The following is a 17,908-nucleotide window of genomic DNA, read 5'->3' as shown; positions in this document are numbered from 1 at the left end:
CCTGTTTCCACACTGTAGGGAATCTAATCTAATCAAATGTAATCTATGTGTGTCATGCATCAGATGCTGGGTGCACTCGTGAGTCAGCCATCAGTTCCACGCTGGAAAGAAAAGCTCCAGTCACTGTGGCCACTTGTTGCAGCACAGGGTACTAAAGAGATGATGTACAGAACCAAAATCCTGTTATGATGCTATGCATACACGTGGAGCTGTGAAACCCTTGAGCAAGTACATTTTAAAAAGAGAAGCCCTGTCTGTAGAACCGTCTGGTGTCCATTCTGCTTTTTTGTATGAATCTTTCAAAGTTCTTGCATGATTTTGCCAATTAGTTGTCTGTGTTGGCATTGCATTCTTTCAAAGGGCAACACGGCAGCTCACTAGTTAGCACTGCTGCTTCACTGGGGATCCGGGTTCAATTCCAGCCGACGGTGCCTGTCTGTGTGGAGTTTACGTGTTCGCCCAAGTCTGTGTGGGTTTCGTTCCGCAGACCAAAGATGTGCAGGTTAGGGGGATTGACCATGGTAAATTGCCCTTCGGGATGTGTAGGTTGGGGGCATTAGCCATGTCAAGTGCAGGGTTATGTGAATACGGTGGGTGAGTGGCTCTGTGGGATACTCTTTAGAGGGTCGGTGCAGACTCAGTGGACCAAACGGCATAGATCTGCACTGCAGGGATTTTATAATTCTATGAAGATTACTTGCATAATATTCTAAATAGTTGTCACACTTTAGTCTGGTGTCACTGACCTAACTTCAAATTCCATCTTCAGTAGATCTTATATAGATTATGGGCAGAGATCTTGCTAACAAAGAATTCATTGCAAATGTTATCTCCATCCCAATGCTCTCCAAGGTCTATCACACTTGTGATTCCATTTTGATTTTATTTCACAGGCCACAACAAAAATAAAAGCCATCCATGCTGGATTAACAAAATATGAATTGAGTGTCCACTTCAATAATAGTGGTTCTCAATTGTTTTCCTCCAATTCATGGACCTCTCCTGATGCAAATATTAAAGATGTCAAAGAACAATTGGAATACCTTGTGTTTCAAGCACTTTATTTGAATTTAGGCTAACTTTTAATATTGTATCATTCATCAGTGCTTTAAAAAATGTTCACCAATTGCCTAATTCACTTTCAATGAACTCAGTAGCATGAATATTATACCCCCGTTGCCTTAAGTAAATGAATTTAAATGCACTCTTGCATAATATGTACCAGTGACATATATACATACATTGGTTGGACGTAGCGATCCATTTTGAGTTGGCTACAATAGATACGCGGAAAGTGTTTCCATGGTGAGGAGTTCAGATGAAGTCAGTAAGTCACATTCCCATCCGACATGGTGAATAGACACGCATGTTTGATTTAACTTAGAGCCTCTTCTATGATTGAACATTCAACTCTTGACATTTGTTCCTTTTAGATGTCTTAATGGTTCAGCATAATTAACTAGATCACATGTAAATTGCCAACAGCAATGTTCTGTCAGACAAAATGTTTTTTGCTTAAAAATAATGCTCCCTTTGGTACCTTATTTCATCTTAATGAAACACAGTTTGTTTCTTTCCAAAAAAACTAAGTGTTTTAAAGAAAGTGGAGTACATTTTTTTTATAGGTAGAATTGAATTCAGTAAGGAATATTTTCAAAAACAGTTTTGCAATAGTTTGACAGAGCTGGTGTGATTCTGTGACTCACTTGTTCTTGTACTACAGTCAGAAATTCAGATTTTATGCAAACCTTGCATGATACATCAAGGTGAAGCTTGGGTCTGTGAGATTCAGAGTGTTTCTTAACTCAAATCCTCGAATTTTGGCTGGATGCTGTGAAAGAAGGGCTAGCTACTGGAATCTTGTGTTGAGCATCCAAATGAGTTGGCCAGCAAAATAATGAAGCCGGAGACAAGTAAGAGAATTCATCCCCAATGTTTTTATGTTTATGTAGAATTCCAATGCAACCAAATGATATTTTTCTGCAACAAAAACAAAGTTGCTGGAAAAGCACAGCAGGCCTTGACAGCATCTGTGAAGAAAAAAACAGTTGACACTTCTGGTCCGGTGACCCTTCCTCAGAACTGATGGTGGCTGGGAAGACGTCAGTTTATATGCTGAAAATAGGGAGGTGGGTGGGGCAGGGAATAAATGATAGAATAGAGCCACAAAAAGAGGGAAAGACTGTGCGATAGAGGAGTTGCTAACGATCAGGCTGGGAGGGTGAATAGTTGTTAATGGGGACTGTTAGTGACTAACAACAGGGGGTGTGTAATGGCAGGCAATGTGGTAACAAGGCCTGGTGTGTGGGATAGGGGCTGGGACATGGGGGAGTTTAGGCCCTAAAATTATTGAACTCCATATTGAGTCCGGAGGGCTGTGGGGTCCCCAAGTGTAAAATGATATGTTGTTCTTCCAGCTTGTGTTAGACTTCGCTGGAACACTGCAGCTGGCCAGGGAGCAGGGTGGTGCATTGAAGTGGCAGGCAACAAGTAGTTCAGGGTCATTTTTGCGAGCAGAACATAGATGTTCTGTGAAGCAATCACCAAGTCTACGCTTCGTTTCCCCAGTTTAGAGGAGACCACATTGTGAGCAGCGAATGCAGTAGACTAGATTGTGGGAAGTGCAGGTGAAGCCTTGCTTCATCTGGACGGTATGTTTAGGCCCTTGGATACTGGGGAGGGAGGAGGTAAATGGGCAGGTGTTGCACCTTCTTCGGTTGCAGGGGAAGGCGTTGTCAGGGCTGTTGGGGGTGAGGGGTGTTGGTGTTGGGGGGTGAAGTAAGTGCGGACCAGGGTGTCCTGGAGGGAACAGTCCCTGCGGAAGGCAGACAAGGGAGGGGAGGGGAATGTGTGTCTGGTGGTGGCATCTTGCTGGAGGTGGCAGAAATGGTGTCTGATGATCTTCTGAAGGTGGATGCTGGTGGGACGGTTGGTGAGGATAAGGGGAACCCTATCGCTGTTGCGGAAGGGAAGAGAAGGGGTGAGGACTGAAGTGTGGGAGATGGGTCGGACCTGGTTAAGGGCCCTGTAGACAACAGAGTTGGGGAATCCTCTGTTGAGGAAGAAGGTGGACATTTCGGAGGCTCCCTGGTCGACGTTGGCCTCACTTGAACATATGCGACATATCTGAACATACCTGAATCTGTTCATTTCTTAAATGAAATACAAATGGCTATCACCAAGAAAAGTGTGGCAAGCTATTTAATGCAAAACTACTAAAAATAAAACCCATAGAAACACGTAAGCATGTTTGTCCTGTCTCTTGCAAACCCCTTCTTGAAACTCTTCAAACTTGTCCGAGATAGAAATGAGACTCCCTTTAGAGTTGAAAAAAATCACAAGACTATATGAAGGTTGGGAGAAGCTTTTAACTGTGGAATATCCTAGTTTCACTTGTATCTGTTTCTGTGAGTGTTGTTCCAGATTTCAACTCTGAAGTCTCAACAGTATCATGGCAGATATGTTTGGTTGGGTCAAGTCTGAATTTTAATCCAGGTGAAATATTGGGAATCCACATTGAGGCCATGAAGAAAAAAAGTGAAGGCCAACACGTTGATGAAGTTTGGAGATCGGAAAATTGACCTTTGATTCTGAAAGCAAATAGTATGTGCTAAGTTCCTGGTGAAGTCTAGCTGTAGTATCAACAACTCCAAGATGAAATCTTAAGAAGAGCAATTGCTTGAGTAATTTCACATCATTTTTTTTCATTGAAAGCAGAATCCAGTAAGGGTGTATTCTGGATTAGCTCTGTCTGCCCTGTCATTTTCTGTTGGCTTGAAAGGAGCCATATTGGAGTGTGGATTGGGAGAAAAAGAATGCTCTGAAACAGATTTTGGAACAGTTACTATGGATAGGATGGTAGCTGAATAGCGTCACGCTATTTTACAAAGGAGGTAGAGGGAAAACATGGAATTATAGACCAGTTAGCCAGACATTGCTAGTAGGCAGAATGCCAAGAGTCTGTTGTCTCAAACCCCGAATAAGAAAGCTTGCGGAGAACAGTGACAGGATTAGACAGAATCAGCAGGCATTGATGAAAGGAAAATGATCTCGACCAAATATAAGAGTAATGGGAACTGCAGATGCTGGAGATTCCAAGATAATAAAATGTGAGGCTGGATGAACACAGCAGGCCAAGCAGCATCTCAGGAGCACAAAAGCTGACGTTTCGGGCCTAGACCCTTCATCAGAGAGGGGGATGGGGGGAGGGAACTGGAATAAATAGGGAGAGAGGGGGAGGCGGACCGAAGATGGAGAGTAAAGAAGATAGGTGGAGAGAGTGTAGGTGGGGAGGTAGGGAGGGGATAGGTCAGTCCAGGGAAGACGGACAGGTCAAGGAGGTGGGATGAGGTTAGTAGGTAGCGGGGGGTGCGGCTTGGGGTGGGAGGAAGGGATGGGTGAGAGGAAGAACCGGTTAGGGAGGCAGAGACAGGTTGGACTGGTTTTGGGATGCTGGTTGTGTGGTGCAGTGGGGGGAGGGGACGAACTGGGCTGGTTGAGGGATGCAGTAGGGGAAGGGGAGATTTTGAAACTGGTGAAGTCCACATTGATACCATATGGCTGCAGGGTTCCCAGGCGGAATATGAGTTGCTGTTATACTGCATCCACTGTACCCGGTGCGGCTTCCTCTACATTGGGGAAACCAAGCGGAGGCTTGGGGACCGCTTTGCAGAACACCTCCGCTCAGTTCGCAAAAAACAACTGCACCTCCCAGTCGCAAACCATTTCCACTCCCCCTCCCATTCTCTTGATGACATGTCCATCATGGGCCTCCTGCACTGCCACAATGATGCCACCCGAAGGTTGCAGGAACAGCAACTCATATTCCGCCTGGGAACACTGCAGCCTAATGGTATCAATGTGGACTTCATCAGTTTCAAAATCTCCCCTTCCCCTACTGCATCCCTAAACCAGCCCAGTTCGTCCCCTCCCCCCACTGCACCAGACAACCAGCCCAGCTCTTCCCCCCCACCCACTGCATCCCAAAACCAGTCCAACCTGTCTCTGCCTCCCTAACCGGTTCTTCCTCTCACCCATCCCTTCCTCCCACCCCAAGCCGCACCCCCCGCTACCTACTAACCTCATCCCACCTCCTTGACCTGTCCGTCTTCCCTGGACTGACCTATCCCCTCCCTACCTCCCCACCTACACTCTCTCCACCTATCTTCTTTACTCTCCATCTTCGGTCCGCCTCCCCCTCTCTCCCTATTTATTCCAGTTCCCTCCCCCCATCCCCCTCTCTGATGAAGGGTCTAGGCCCGAAACGTCAGCTTTTGTGCTCCTGAGATGCTGCTTGGCCTGCTGTGTTCATCCAGCCTCACATTTTATTATCTCGACCAAATATAAGATGTTTTCAAGGATGCAACTTGTAAAGTTGATAAGGGGGAGCCCATGGATGTGGTTTACTTGGGATTTCAAAATGGCTTATAAATTAGTGGATGGGATTGGAGATAGTATATTGACATGGATAGAGAACTGGCTGGCAAACAGGAAACAAAGATAAAGAATAAATGTGTAAATTTGAGTGAAGTTTGCGCAGTGGGATTCCACACGCATCAGTGCAAGGACCTCAGCTATTCTCAAAATGTATTAACAAGTTTAGATGAGGGAATTAGAGGTAATATCTTCAACTTTTCAGCTGACACAAAGTTGGTTGGGAGTGTGAACTGTGAGAACAATGCAAACAGAGGTGCTTGGGTGTGATTTGCACAAGTTGAGTGAGTGGGCAAGTGCTTGGCAGCTGAAGTGTCATGTGAAATTGTGAGACGTTCTCTACTTTGGTCGAAATGTTGAAAGCAAATTATCTGCGTGATAATAATTTGGGAAAGGGGAAGGTGCAATAAGACCCAGGTGGTGTTGTCCACTCAAAGTAAGCATACAGATTCAGAAGGCAAAAGAGAAGATAAATTTTATGTTGGTCGTCATAGTGAAATGATTTGAGTACAGAAACAAAGATGTCTTGCTGCAGTGGTACAGGCCACTGGTGAGATCACACCTGGAGTAGTGTGTGCAGTTTTGGTCTCCTTCCCTAAGGAAGGATAAGGTCAGAAATCACTTGTCACTGGGTTATAGTCCCAACAGGTTTATTTGAAGAAACCAGCTTTCAGGTATTAGTGAGATTGGTGTCATCAGACACAAAATTTCTAAATAAAAAACCAAAGGGTCACACCACTGGTGAGAATATACTAAACAAACCCAAAAGGCTTTAATCTTGAAAGCTTTAATCAGTGAGAAGGTTTTAACTGATTAATATGCATATATAAATCCCTAAATTCCTTTGAAGGCACTGTCCTGTGAGAACTGAAGGTTTTATCAGTGTAAAGAAGAGATGACCTTTTAGGCCAGACACTGCACGGTAGGTGTGAGGCCTTGTTTAGAAATTTTGTGTTTTGTTTTGCAGTCAGGCTGGTTTTATTTTCTAAAGTAGGAGTTTATAACATGCCATATTGACTGTCTGTAAATTGTGTGCTTTTTGAACAAAATAGAATATATCTGCAAATGCAAATTCACCCCATAGACGTGTACCCAATACTACCTCTCTAACTAACGCCTGAAGGAGGAGTGAGGCTCTGAAAGCTTGTGCTTTCCAATAAACCTGTTTGAACGATAACCTGGTGTTGTGTGATTTCTGACCTTTTCCACTCCAGTGCAGCAGTGGCATCTCCACATCTAAGGAAGGATGTTCTGGCTATGGACAGAGGCAACAAAGGCTTACCAGACTGATTCCTGGCATAGCAAGATTGAAGTATGAAGAAATAGAATAATTGGAGAGTGTGATTGATTCTGGGTTCACTCATACACACTGTGGCTCTGGCTGTTTCTCATGTTGAAGTAGAGAGCTCCACCAGACGTTATGCATGAAGAAGATCCTCAACTTCATGGGGGAGGCCTTGATTTGACCAGCATAATGGAGAATAATAGTAAAGATAAAAGTTGTCTGTAGTTATTAATGTTGATAGGCTTTCCCCCTGTCAAACAGCAGTTCCGTTTTGACCCATGAGCTGAATATTTCTGGGCAAGGTCAGGAATAGGGCTGGAAGATAAAGTCAGGTGGTGAAAAGGCCAGTTACTGCAGGCTGGTTGTTACCGAGAACTAGCTATCTCCCCCTCAGTGAAAAGACGCTCCTATCGGTTAGCAGCGTTTGAGTTTCGAAGTGCCAGAAGAGAGTGGCAGGGTTTGCTGGACCAACAAGGAAGCCAACAAAGAAATCTCACTCGCATCAGATAATACAGATTCATAGTTTCTTGGGTGAGGAAGGGTTGGTCGCCCAACGAAAGGGAGAGTGCGATGGTGGAAAATGGGCTTTGAAAATCAGATAGGAGGCACAAAAGAGACGGCACCCCAGGCATTAACACTTCCTTCCTTCCCACCCTTTCAACAAATTTAATGAAAAATGGTCTTCCTACTCTTACCTATCTTCTACTACCTCACATTTTATGGCAGTGGAGGTTGATTGAGACGATTATCACTTGAACGATTCAGTTATGGCATTCAGTAAGCCTAAGGACCAGCAACTTTGTGGGTGTCTGACCCATCCTCTGTGTTTAGGGAACCTTGACTGGTTTGTATAGGAAGACAGTGGAGTATTCACCCCACCTATTTTGCAAGACAAAATTCAACACTCCCCACTGCATATCTCTTTATTTCTCTTCATTTCAAACACCCATTCTTGTAACTCCGTTTTTGTTTTGCTTGAAATACTACCCAATCCCAGTTGTACACTAGATCAAGATCTTCAGTTGCCTCCTGTCTGGGCCTGAATTTTTCAATATTTTCTAATAAACCCATTTAGTAATGTTATGACGCCTTTGCAGCAGGTGGGAGTTGAACCCAGGCCGCCTTATTTAGAGATAGGGAGACTGTCACCGTACTACAAGAGCTACCATGGCTTCCCTTTATTGTATTAAATCGAGGCAGGTCTAATCCTTTCTTGAGATATTTTCCAATCAACCTGTTGCTACTACACAGCTCTGGAGCAGGTTGGAGTGGGGACATTACCCCCTCCTTTCAAGCAATTCAGCTGCGAGGACTTACTCACTTCACTGTGTCCAGTTAGCTGTAACAATTTTGGATTTCATGAGAGAGTTAACCACAACTTGTCATGCACTCAATTTCCCAATCTGTTGCAGCAGCTTTTTCCAGACTACAATTTTCAGTGAGGTTTGTGCCCCTTGTTTTCACAGAAAGCACTGTCAAATTGTAATCACTGATACCCTGTGATTATTGTTGCCAGAAACTCCTGCAAAAGTCAATTAAGGGTTAACTGTATCCATTTGCGGATTAAAACTGCAGCTCTCAAAACTGGGCGCACAGATCCTCTTCCTTCGAGACCCTCCTGAGTCTGTGGTGCACTGCTGGCCTTGTGAGGGACACTGTGATCGTAAGTGAGCAAATTAAAGATGACCGCCAGAAGAATGTGCTTGTTTTCCCAGTCCCTACGGCAGCATGACTGAGCTTCTGCTCTTCCTCACCCCATCATTCCCCTAGTTCTTTCTCCAGATTTCTGCCCATACTCTTGGGAGGAATAGACAGGTTGTATAGTGAAAAGCAGACACACTGATCTCAATGGTATCTGCAATGAACTGCTGAGTTGTTGCAAAGCATTCCAGAGGCACCTTACATGGAGCATTTCCATGTTGCAAGTATTTATCGTTTGATTGAAGCATCTGTGATTGCTCATCCATTTCAAAATCGATCCATGAACTAAACTATGTTTGAACATTAATGGATTAATGGTACACTATAACATTAATTTTTTGGGCAAGCTTAAGTTTCAAACCAGCTGAAAGTTGATAGTTGTTCTTAGGACTACATACAGTACTCGTTGTTAATAGAACACCACATGGTCCATTTAAGGAGTAAGCATATTGTGGAAATTACACTTCACGTGTTACTTTTGTTAATATTTGACAGAGTGTAGTAAAGGTCCCTGAAATAAAAAAGAAGACCTAGTTATTATCAATATGATACAAGTTGTCCATGACAAGTGATTAAAAACTGGAGGAGTTGGTCGTTTTGTGCATTTAGTGTCGGAAAATGATATCACAATGGGGATAAATTGTTACTTCACAAAGATTCACTATCAATTGCAATTTCAATCATGTCATGATACTCAGATAAAAAACAATTACGAATCATTGTGAAAGGTTCACTGGACAACCTGGAGTTTGCCTGTTTAAGATGATTTTGTAAGATGCAGATCCAACAGAATAAAAGTTGCTATATACTTGGAGGCTCAATGAATTGATGCAGCAGACTGACAAATTGGGTTTATCATCCTGAGGCCAAATTATTCCAATGCAACGGTCAGACGAAGTGTGTCCTGAGCTGATTGTAGGCCTGCACTTTCCCCTTTAATGCCTGCAAAATGGTCCTTCTCAAACAACAGCTTTTCTCATTGTAATGTAAAAATGTCACCATGGGGCATAAAGATATAATTTAATGATTTGAAAATGGTGCATTTGCTGTGAATGTTTGGTCTTTGGAATTTTTCTAAGAAGCTGGCCCTGTTTCAGCTCACACAGGCATTGCCAGAGGTGAATCTTAATGTTAAACTCTTTGTACAGTTTATGGGTTTATTGTTCATTGTTCTAAGCTCTGCTGCTCATTAATGAGGTGTAATTCAGTGGTGTGTAAGTTATAAAGTCAGTAAAACTATTTCTCTGTTGATCAGTTTCTTGATCATAAAATTTCTGCGATGCATTGCATACTACTTGGATTTGAAATGACTGCAAACATACCAGTGATCAAGAAGCATTGCAGCAGATGTTAAAGTCTGAAAAGATTTTGTTATAAAATAATTTCTAAGCAATGGTAATGTGTGGTCACCAAGCATGTTGGAAACCTCTGGCAATGGGCATGTGTATTTCCATTTTTGCCACCAGTGAAGGAGGATCCATCAAACTGGACATAGAGCCAACCTTTGGTTATTTTCTAATCAACCTGTTCAGATATGTTATGAGACCCCGCTGGAGCAGGTGATACTTGCACCCAGGCCTCCTCGTCCTGAGGTAGGGACATTGCCACTGTGCTTTAAGCTCCCTCTGGAGCCAACATTTACATGCATTTCCTGATCATCAACAGATGACTTCGTTATTCAGACGAGTCAAGGTGCTGAGAAAATATTTCAGAAGTGTTGGCTCCAAAATGTAAAGACCCATTCCACGTTTTATCATCTCAGCTTCTTTTTAATTTTTTTCCTGAAATGTGCCCTAGGGTAGTATGATATACTGCATGTCGCTTGTGTATTTATGACCACACTGTCTATCAGGATCTGACAATACCAATTTGAGGAATTTCCAACAAAGTGTTATGAATCAGAAAATAATTGACTTGTATTTTGGAATTTCCACGTTTCCTTTAAACTTCAAGGGCCGCATTATTTAAGGGGGATAGACAAGGAGCATGTTATCGTGGGGACAAAAGTTCTGAAAAAGCCAAGAATGCTAGTTTTCCTGCCATGTCTAATGGCAGGAGTTCAGTGCAACTTTTTCCATGTGAAGGCATTCTCTGCATCAGTGGAGATTGCTGGATGCTTTTACTGTTGCAATAGTCTGCCATTTGGTAGCTATGCAGAACATATTATCTTAACAGCCAGGAGTGCTTAGTTCCATTTGATAGCAGTATCTCGGATATTATTTTGAACTGTTGTGTTGAACAGAGGTGAACTATGTCAAATGAGAAGAGAGTGTGGTCCTGCATCTGTGTGACTGTAGTTATTTTGAGTATATCTGGGAAATTGCTTATTTCTTCAATATGATGGAAGCAAGGCTCATAGAAATTGGCTATTATGGAATTCCGTAACTTTGCTCACTGAAAGTGTAATATTTGCATTTCCTAAAGTAAGATCAGAAACTGCCTGTGTCACTCTGCACTCTACTAGGAACTGGCAATGTGATGAAGGATTGCCTGAAAGTAAGTTTGGGACTGAAGCCCACGAATTGACCTCACGTGAACCTGAGGTCAATTTAACTTCTGTATGTTGAATTGCTGCCTGTGATCCCTTCTGTACACTTGAGACGGGTGAACTGAAGAGTAATTGTGTATGGTCAAGGACACTTGCAGGCCCCAAATGTGTTACACAGGCTTATTGCATTCCAGAGAAGCTGCATGGATTTCTGTGATTGTGATTCTGTGTACATTGGACATGTGGTACATTTTGCTCTGGTCAAGTTTAAGTTAAGTGTTCCTGGCTGGTTCTTTCTGAGAGCCCTGTGCACTTCATATCTATCCAGTCTTCACCTGGATCAATGTGCTTTACATCTGATGTCTTGTGGGTAGCAGAACTTTGGATTACCACAGATATACACAGCATTGGACAATGGGAGGTTTGCGACGATTAGTTTGGAATGGTTAAATTTAGAGGCAACATGCATGTTAGTTTCAGATGAGATAAGGATGGAGTTGGGTGATACCAGGCAGAGAGAATAATGTAAACTCAATGATTTGTTTCTCTCACAGCAGTAGTTGAGGACTGGAATACGTTGCCTGGAATTGTTGTAGGGGCAGGTTCGATTGAGGCATTCAAGATGCCATTAAGTGATTAATTAAAAAGAAACAATGTGCAGGGTTAGCAGGAGATTGACTCTGACTCTAAACTGAAATGCTTAGAAAGCTGGCAAAGACACAGTAGGTCAAATGGCTTCCTCCTGTACATTGTGAATATATGATGGTGCGAATATGAGGCTATAAGCTCATCTCAGGGCCAAAAATGCCACCAAGATTGCAGCCTAACTGCAGGTTCAGTTTCTAACAACAGCCATCAAAAAGGATAAGTTCATTGACTAGGGAACAGTGGGGACCAAAGTCAGTGATTTCAGCCTCCCTGATATTGAGTCGGAGAAAATTATTGTTCCTCCTGTCCTGGGTGTCAGGCAAGCAGTGTGATGAGTTGGACACAGTGGGGGCTTGAGAGGTAATGGTAAAATGTAACTATTTGTCATGAGTATACATGCACAAAAGGGATGTGCTTTTGAATTTCATTGTTGTAGCCTAGCAAATTGCTGAGTCAAAAAGGGGGTCAGGAAAGGATCCTTGGGGGAATGTCCGAGATCAAGGCACAGAAACAAGAAGAGGAGCAATTACACATGATAATCTTGACGCAGACAAGAATGGATGCAGGCAAGCATAGCCCAGTCAGATGGACAACGATGGAGAGGCACAAGAGGAGGATTTTGGGAAACGGCTGCACATTAAAAGATTTGGGAAACGGAATTGGAGTTGGAATGGAGAGGGAAATGATATCCACAATCGATTTTCTTGAGGCGATGGATGGTGATGGCATTGAAAGGAGGGAGGAAACCATTGACTGTATCTATTGATATGAGAGCCAGGAAGAGAAATTGGCTAGTGAGTAGTTCCAGGAGTGAGGGAGCAGGATATGAGTCTGTGGGCAGATTTGGTTTAAACATTGTGAACAAATTTGATGTTCCCTCGTCAGCAATTGCTGTGTAATCCATTTCAGCCTCAACAATACTTAAAGAGAAAGCATCATCTTACACTGCCCAATATATACTTTAAACTTTACCACCTTTAAACCTTGGAAGATAATCTGTATGTACTGGAAAAGATCACATTAAAAGACTCAGAATACTATACGCCTATGAGCAGTGATGTAGATGGGTTGTAATTTGGATTTGATTTCTCTCACTGTTTGCTGTAGAGCTGTTAACTTTACAAAAAGAAAATTATGCTCTCCTCCCAAAGGAAGATTAATTGGATTTTTGAATGGACGCAGAGGAGGAAGAAGAAGCCTTTCTTCAAGACTATTCAACTGAAAAACTAGTACAATCCTAAATATAAGAAAACATTGCACTGAATCTTAGAAGGAAATTAACCACAGAACTTGAAGCCATTTGTTATTCTGGTCAACCTGTTCCTTTCTGTCATTTGACATATTTGGACTGCAATTTGATTGTCATTAAAATGATCTTCAGCCCCTTCTTAAGATCTACTTAGGTGACTAGACTTTTGGTCATCTGAACTAATATCTGTTTATATGGTTCATTACAACCAAGGCTGGAGGAATGCATGCTCCCTTTAGTCTCCTTACTCCATTTGCACCAACATAAAATAAAAATATTTTCCCCATTTGCCAAATTACAACTCAAATACCTTATCAACATTAAGTTTTCATCAGAATGATTTATTATTCAAACTATGTAAGAACCATAATTATCGTGTTACCCAATCAAACTCATTCAATATGATTCAATAATCAATTAATGTACGCAGTCAGTAATGTAAAAGCGTAAACACTTATCCCACTAAAACTCCCCAAAGTGCACTCGTACTCTTTCAGGAAGGAGAAAAGAAGGACAGAACGAAAAGTGCAATCTGCAGAGTTCTGCCAAAGGGCCACTGGACTCAAGATATTAATTCTGTTTTTCCGTCCACTGATGCTGCTGCGCCTGCTGAGTTTCTACAGTGCTTTGTTTTTTGAAATCATCATGGAAATCGTAGGATCCTCACAGCAGGCCATTTGGCCGATTGATTCCACGCCAATCCTTGGAAGAGCATTCCACCCAGACCCATACCACCTACCCTATAGTGAAAACTCTGCACTTCCCATGCTAGGCTAATCCACTTAGCCTACACATCTTTAGAGTCTGGAAGGAAGCTGGAGTACTTGGCAGAAACCCGCGCAGACACGGATCGAGTGTGAAAACTCCACACAGTCATCCAAAGCTGGAAATGAATGGTGCTGTGAGGTATCAGTGCAAACCACTGAGTTACTGTGCTTGTTTCAGATTTCAGCATCTGTAGTTCTTTGGATTATTTGAGAAATATGAAAAACAATTTCTCTGCAAATTCGGCTCTAAAAAATCAGTTTAGCCAAAGCATTATTTCTGAAACCAAAAGGATAAAGTGTGAGATATTCTGCAGTCTGATGGCCTGACACATGTGGTCATTAAATATTGTACGGTCAACTTTGAAGGCTTGGGTACAGTTTGTTTAGGAATTACAATCTTGAGATGTTCTTCCAGTCATTCATTCAAAAGAGCCAGTAGGTTTTACGCTGAATTGATGCTGCGAGTTTGCTTTTTAAGAAATGGGCGAGATTGGCTCGGCAGCTTACTCTGAGTGGACTTCCCTCCAATGGAACCCGATAAAACAGGAACATCTCCAAGCCAATTATTGTTCAAAACATCCCAGGCTGGGTCCACGGCAAGATAAGCAGTTATCGCCAGTTGTGTGATTTCAAGGACATATTGTTTTAGACAAAAAATCTCCAATGTTTACTGGCCACATTGAACTTACAATGAACTCTTTAAAAGAGGCAACATTTGCTATGTCCCTATAATATGAAATAAATTCCCTCTTGTACAATCCTTTAAAGCATGAGCCATTGAAGTAATATTATGTATATCTCATCTTTTTAACATTGCCTATTAAATTTTGCATGATAAAATTCATGTGCCTTGAGGTCCTTTTATTATATTGAAAGTACCATATAAATTCAACTTGTAATTGTTGGATTTCTTCACTGAGCTCTGTATAGTTAGTGAGAACTGGCCAAAGTTTAACCCAGAAACAGCAGGAAGTTTACAATTTGTTTAAAATATTGTGGAAACCCATGCTGTTGCTACAAATATTTGACATGAATTTTGAGTTTGAGTCAATGGTAAATGATCATGAAAAATGCTGCTCCATGTGCCCTAGTGATCTTTGACTTGAAAGCCATGCCAACAAGAATGAAATTACGAAATAAGCTGTGTAGCTGACAGAAGAAATTGAGGTTCAAAAGATAGCGTCAAGCAAAGGAGATGGAGGGTGACCAGTGGAAACAGACAAATATGGCAAAAGGAACACAGACGATTTATGTGAAGAGGGGGGAGAAAAAGCATATTACTCTCCGAGAAAGAGGTCAGAATTTCTGCTTTGGCAGAAAAAGAGACCGGAACTCTAGGATGTTTTGGGTGAGCTGGCTCAAAAGTCGAGACAGTGGTGTGATGATAATAGCACTGGACTAGTAATTCAGAACATGTCTGCAAACCCTACCGTGGCGGGTGGTGAATTTTAGATGTAACTAGGAATCTGGGAGGAAAAAGCTGGCCTGAAAGCAAAAATTGTTTGATTATCACTACTGATTGTCGTAAAATCCCATCTGGTTCATTACTGCCCTTCAGGGAAAGGTACGTGCCAACCTCAACTACTCTGGCCACATGTGACTCCGGACCTGCAGCAATGTGGTTAACTCTATCTGCCTTCTGGCTGACTAAGTATGGGCAATAAATGTTGGCTGGGTCAACAATGCCTACCTGTCAAGAAGGTGAAATAAAGAAATGCTGTGAACGAGCTGGTGTTTGCCCCAAAAGTGCCGAAGTCATAAACTGTGATGATGATGGCTGGTCAGTCAAAAATTTCCCCAGTTGAACTTGGGGAAACACGACACCATTGGGCTTTGATGAGGTTTGGGAAGGGGTTAATGGAAAGGCACTTTGCTGACGATGATCTAACCCCTGGAATTGAGGGAGGTGAAAGCTGACTAGTGTTTGTAGTTCTCTCAGCCACAGTTGCACAGTATTGACTATTTAAAGTGAAACTGGCCTTTCTGTCTGAAATATCATTCACCTGTTAATTTGTGTTTAATTGAGATTCATGTTAAAACATATTCTATAAGAATCCAAATCCTGTCAGTAATCTCTTCATTTGTGAGTCTTTCAGTATGTTTCAGTTTATGGCTGCTGCACGTAGATTTTGTTCTGTGATAGGGAATGTGAAAATCTTCATGTTGTGGTGGTGGGCTGTTGCTTCTTAGAATGTGATGTGTTTGGGAAGTATAGATATTCCTACAGTACTAGGGCGTTGTAGGTCACTCCCAGCATTCTGAAATTTATTGGCCTTTTAGAGTTGAATGGACACGTTATGCCATGTACTTGATGTTGTATTAGTGAAGTGTATTTACTTCAGGAGGAGTAAAGTGTGCACTCGAACTCTGACAGGACAACTGGTCTTCTTTTGTAGGTGAGTGTGTCAGTGTTCCCTGGAAGTTCCTGGTTGTTTATTGCTGATCGCAAGAGATATGCAGGCATGACGAGTATGGCAGTTCCCAGGAGCAGTGACCTCATCTTAGAGAGGTTTTAAAAACCACAAATCAACTGTGCTCCACATAATGCTTCTTTGTAAGAAGCCACAGACCTGGAGATAAGGGGTAATGCAGTGAATTAAGCATTAATGGAAAACATAGAACATGGAAATTGAAAGAGGAGGAATTATTTGTGACATGAATTTTATCAATAGTTCACACAAAACCAATTCATTCCAGTTTTACGATGCAAGTTACTGGTAGGTGTCCTCTTCATGGTTTTCTGCATAAATCTTGGTTTTTATGTCATTACAATGTTTTTCTGGAAGGTAGTTAACTCCAAAGTTTTATCATGTATTTCAATGACCCACATACAGTTCAGTTTTGTTTCCTACAAATACCTGTTTATTTTTCAGCTCTACAGTGTTTTACAGATTAAAGTGTATTTAAATGCAGAAATGTGGACATTACTGATGCCTAACCACATGAATCATGGATATTCTGTTGTTCTCTTTTGACGTCCATGCATTTGCATATGTAATAATGAATGCTGTACCCCAAAATTGGGACTTCTTCGACCTTTATTGCAAGAGAATTCATGTTTTGGATTTAAGCTCACATAGGCTAACCAGTGCCTCTTTTGTCAGCGCAGGAAGTTAACGTATCGTGTACGACTAAGCCTTTTCGAATTGCCATTGTCACTTACTGTTGAAATATGTGAAGGGGCAATGCACTGGAAATTAAAACTCATTCATCCTGCTGCTGTGTTCACAAAAGAATAATGCTTTGTTGAAATGCGTTTTTGATATAAACAAGTACTGCTATTAGACTTTTAATTGTGGTGCACCCACTACTTAAGACCAGACTTGTATTGAAGTTTGTTTGTAACTGAGGCTTGCATCTTTGTCATAAATATGGTATTGTTCTTTACACCCCCACATTAATTTGTCATTGTTGTTCTATATTTTAATGTTCAAGCTCTTTCCAGTAAACATTTAAGTGAAAGAAATATCTAAGTGTCAATCTGCAAATCATGAGGTAATCGGATGGGTTTAACAAAGTACTCCATTTTGGCAGTCTTAATGTTACAATAATTTTGAAGATTTAAAGACATATCTCCTTCACGGGTTTGAAACTAGTTATGAGTGTTACGATGAAGCCCAAGCCATTCTTGACATTGTATCAGAGAGCTTCCAACAAACTCATCCAAGTTTCGGCCTTGCAAATCACTTGAAAGCCAAGCAGGCATTTCACAATTTCTTTACAAGACTAAAATGCCCAAGTATGACCTTATTTACAATCCTAAGTAATTATAATCTTTCAACATGTTCGTCTGTCCTTTGAAGTGACACACATTACATCTTGCATTCACTGCTGTCAGTAGAAGCTTGTCTCGTTGATGAGGTAGTGTTTCCTGTGGTTGGAGGAAGGACTGAAACAAAGCCCTGTAGGTACTTTATATAGACAAGACTTGCTGGATGTCACCATGGGTTCAGGGTTAAAGCAGTACATTATTTGTGAGTCTGTAGACCATCAGACATGAGGCCGTGGCTTTCTCATATCAACTAGCAGCATTGATCATGGTTTTGGAGCCGCCTCCAAGACTAATTCACTCTTCTGCAGAACACAAATGATGAATATACATTGCAATTTAATTTTTAAAAGTTTCTTCCATTTGTGAAGGCTTTTGAATAATTGTCAGCAGTCAGTTATGATGCATCTATCTTGTTGCAGCAGCCTTCAAAATGTCTGTCTTCCTAGCTCAACTTGGCCTGTGGATGAATATTATTTGTGTTTATTTGCAATGACTTTTAATGTACTGCATGGATTAATGAAATAAGCTACAAAAGGGCAAATCTTTTCAGTTCAAAGGGCAGGCA

At 41.8% G+C, this 17,908-nt stretch overlaps 1 protein-coding gene across 25 annotated transcripts in view; it reads left to right on the top strand.

The window, feature by feature from the left end:
- LOC125455632 (alpha-(1,6)-fucosyltransferase) overlaps positions 1 to 17,908 on the top strand; it is a 658,909-nt gene that overhangs the window by 445,195 nt on the left and 195,806 nt on the right. Inside the window, exon 1 of one of the 25 annotated variants that reach the window (XM_048537876.1) lies at positions 15,853 to 15,967. The exons of 23 other annotated variants lie outside the window; for them this stretch is intronic. The gene's annotated coding sequence lies outside the window, so the exon portion shown is untranslated. Of the gene's footprint in view, positions 1 to 15,852; positions 15,968 to 16,161; positions 16,289 to 17,908 lie in introns of those variants that run through there. One more of the 25 variants, XM_048537879.2, reaches the window with a different exon arrangement.

This window comes from Stegostoma tigrinum, chromosome 10, assembly GCF_030684315.1.
Source record: "Stegostoma tigrinum isolate sSteTig4 chromosome 10, sSteTig4.hap1, whole genome shotgun sequence".
Lineage (NCBI taxonomy): Eukaryota > Metazoa > Chordata > Chondrichthyes > Orectolobiformes > Stegostomatidae > Stegostoma > Stegostoma tigrinum.
This window is presented reverse-complemented; position numbering and strand designations above follow the sequence as displayed.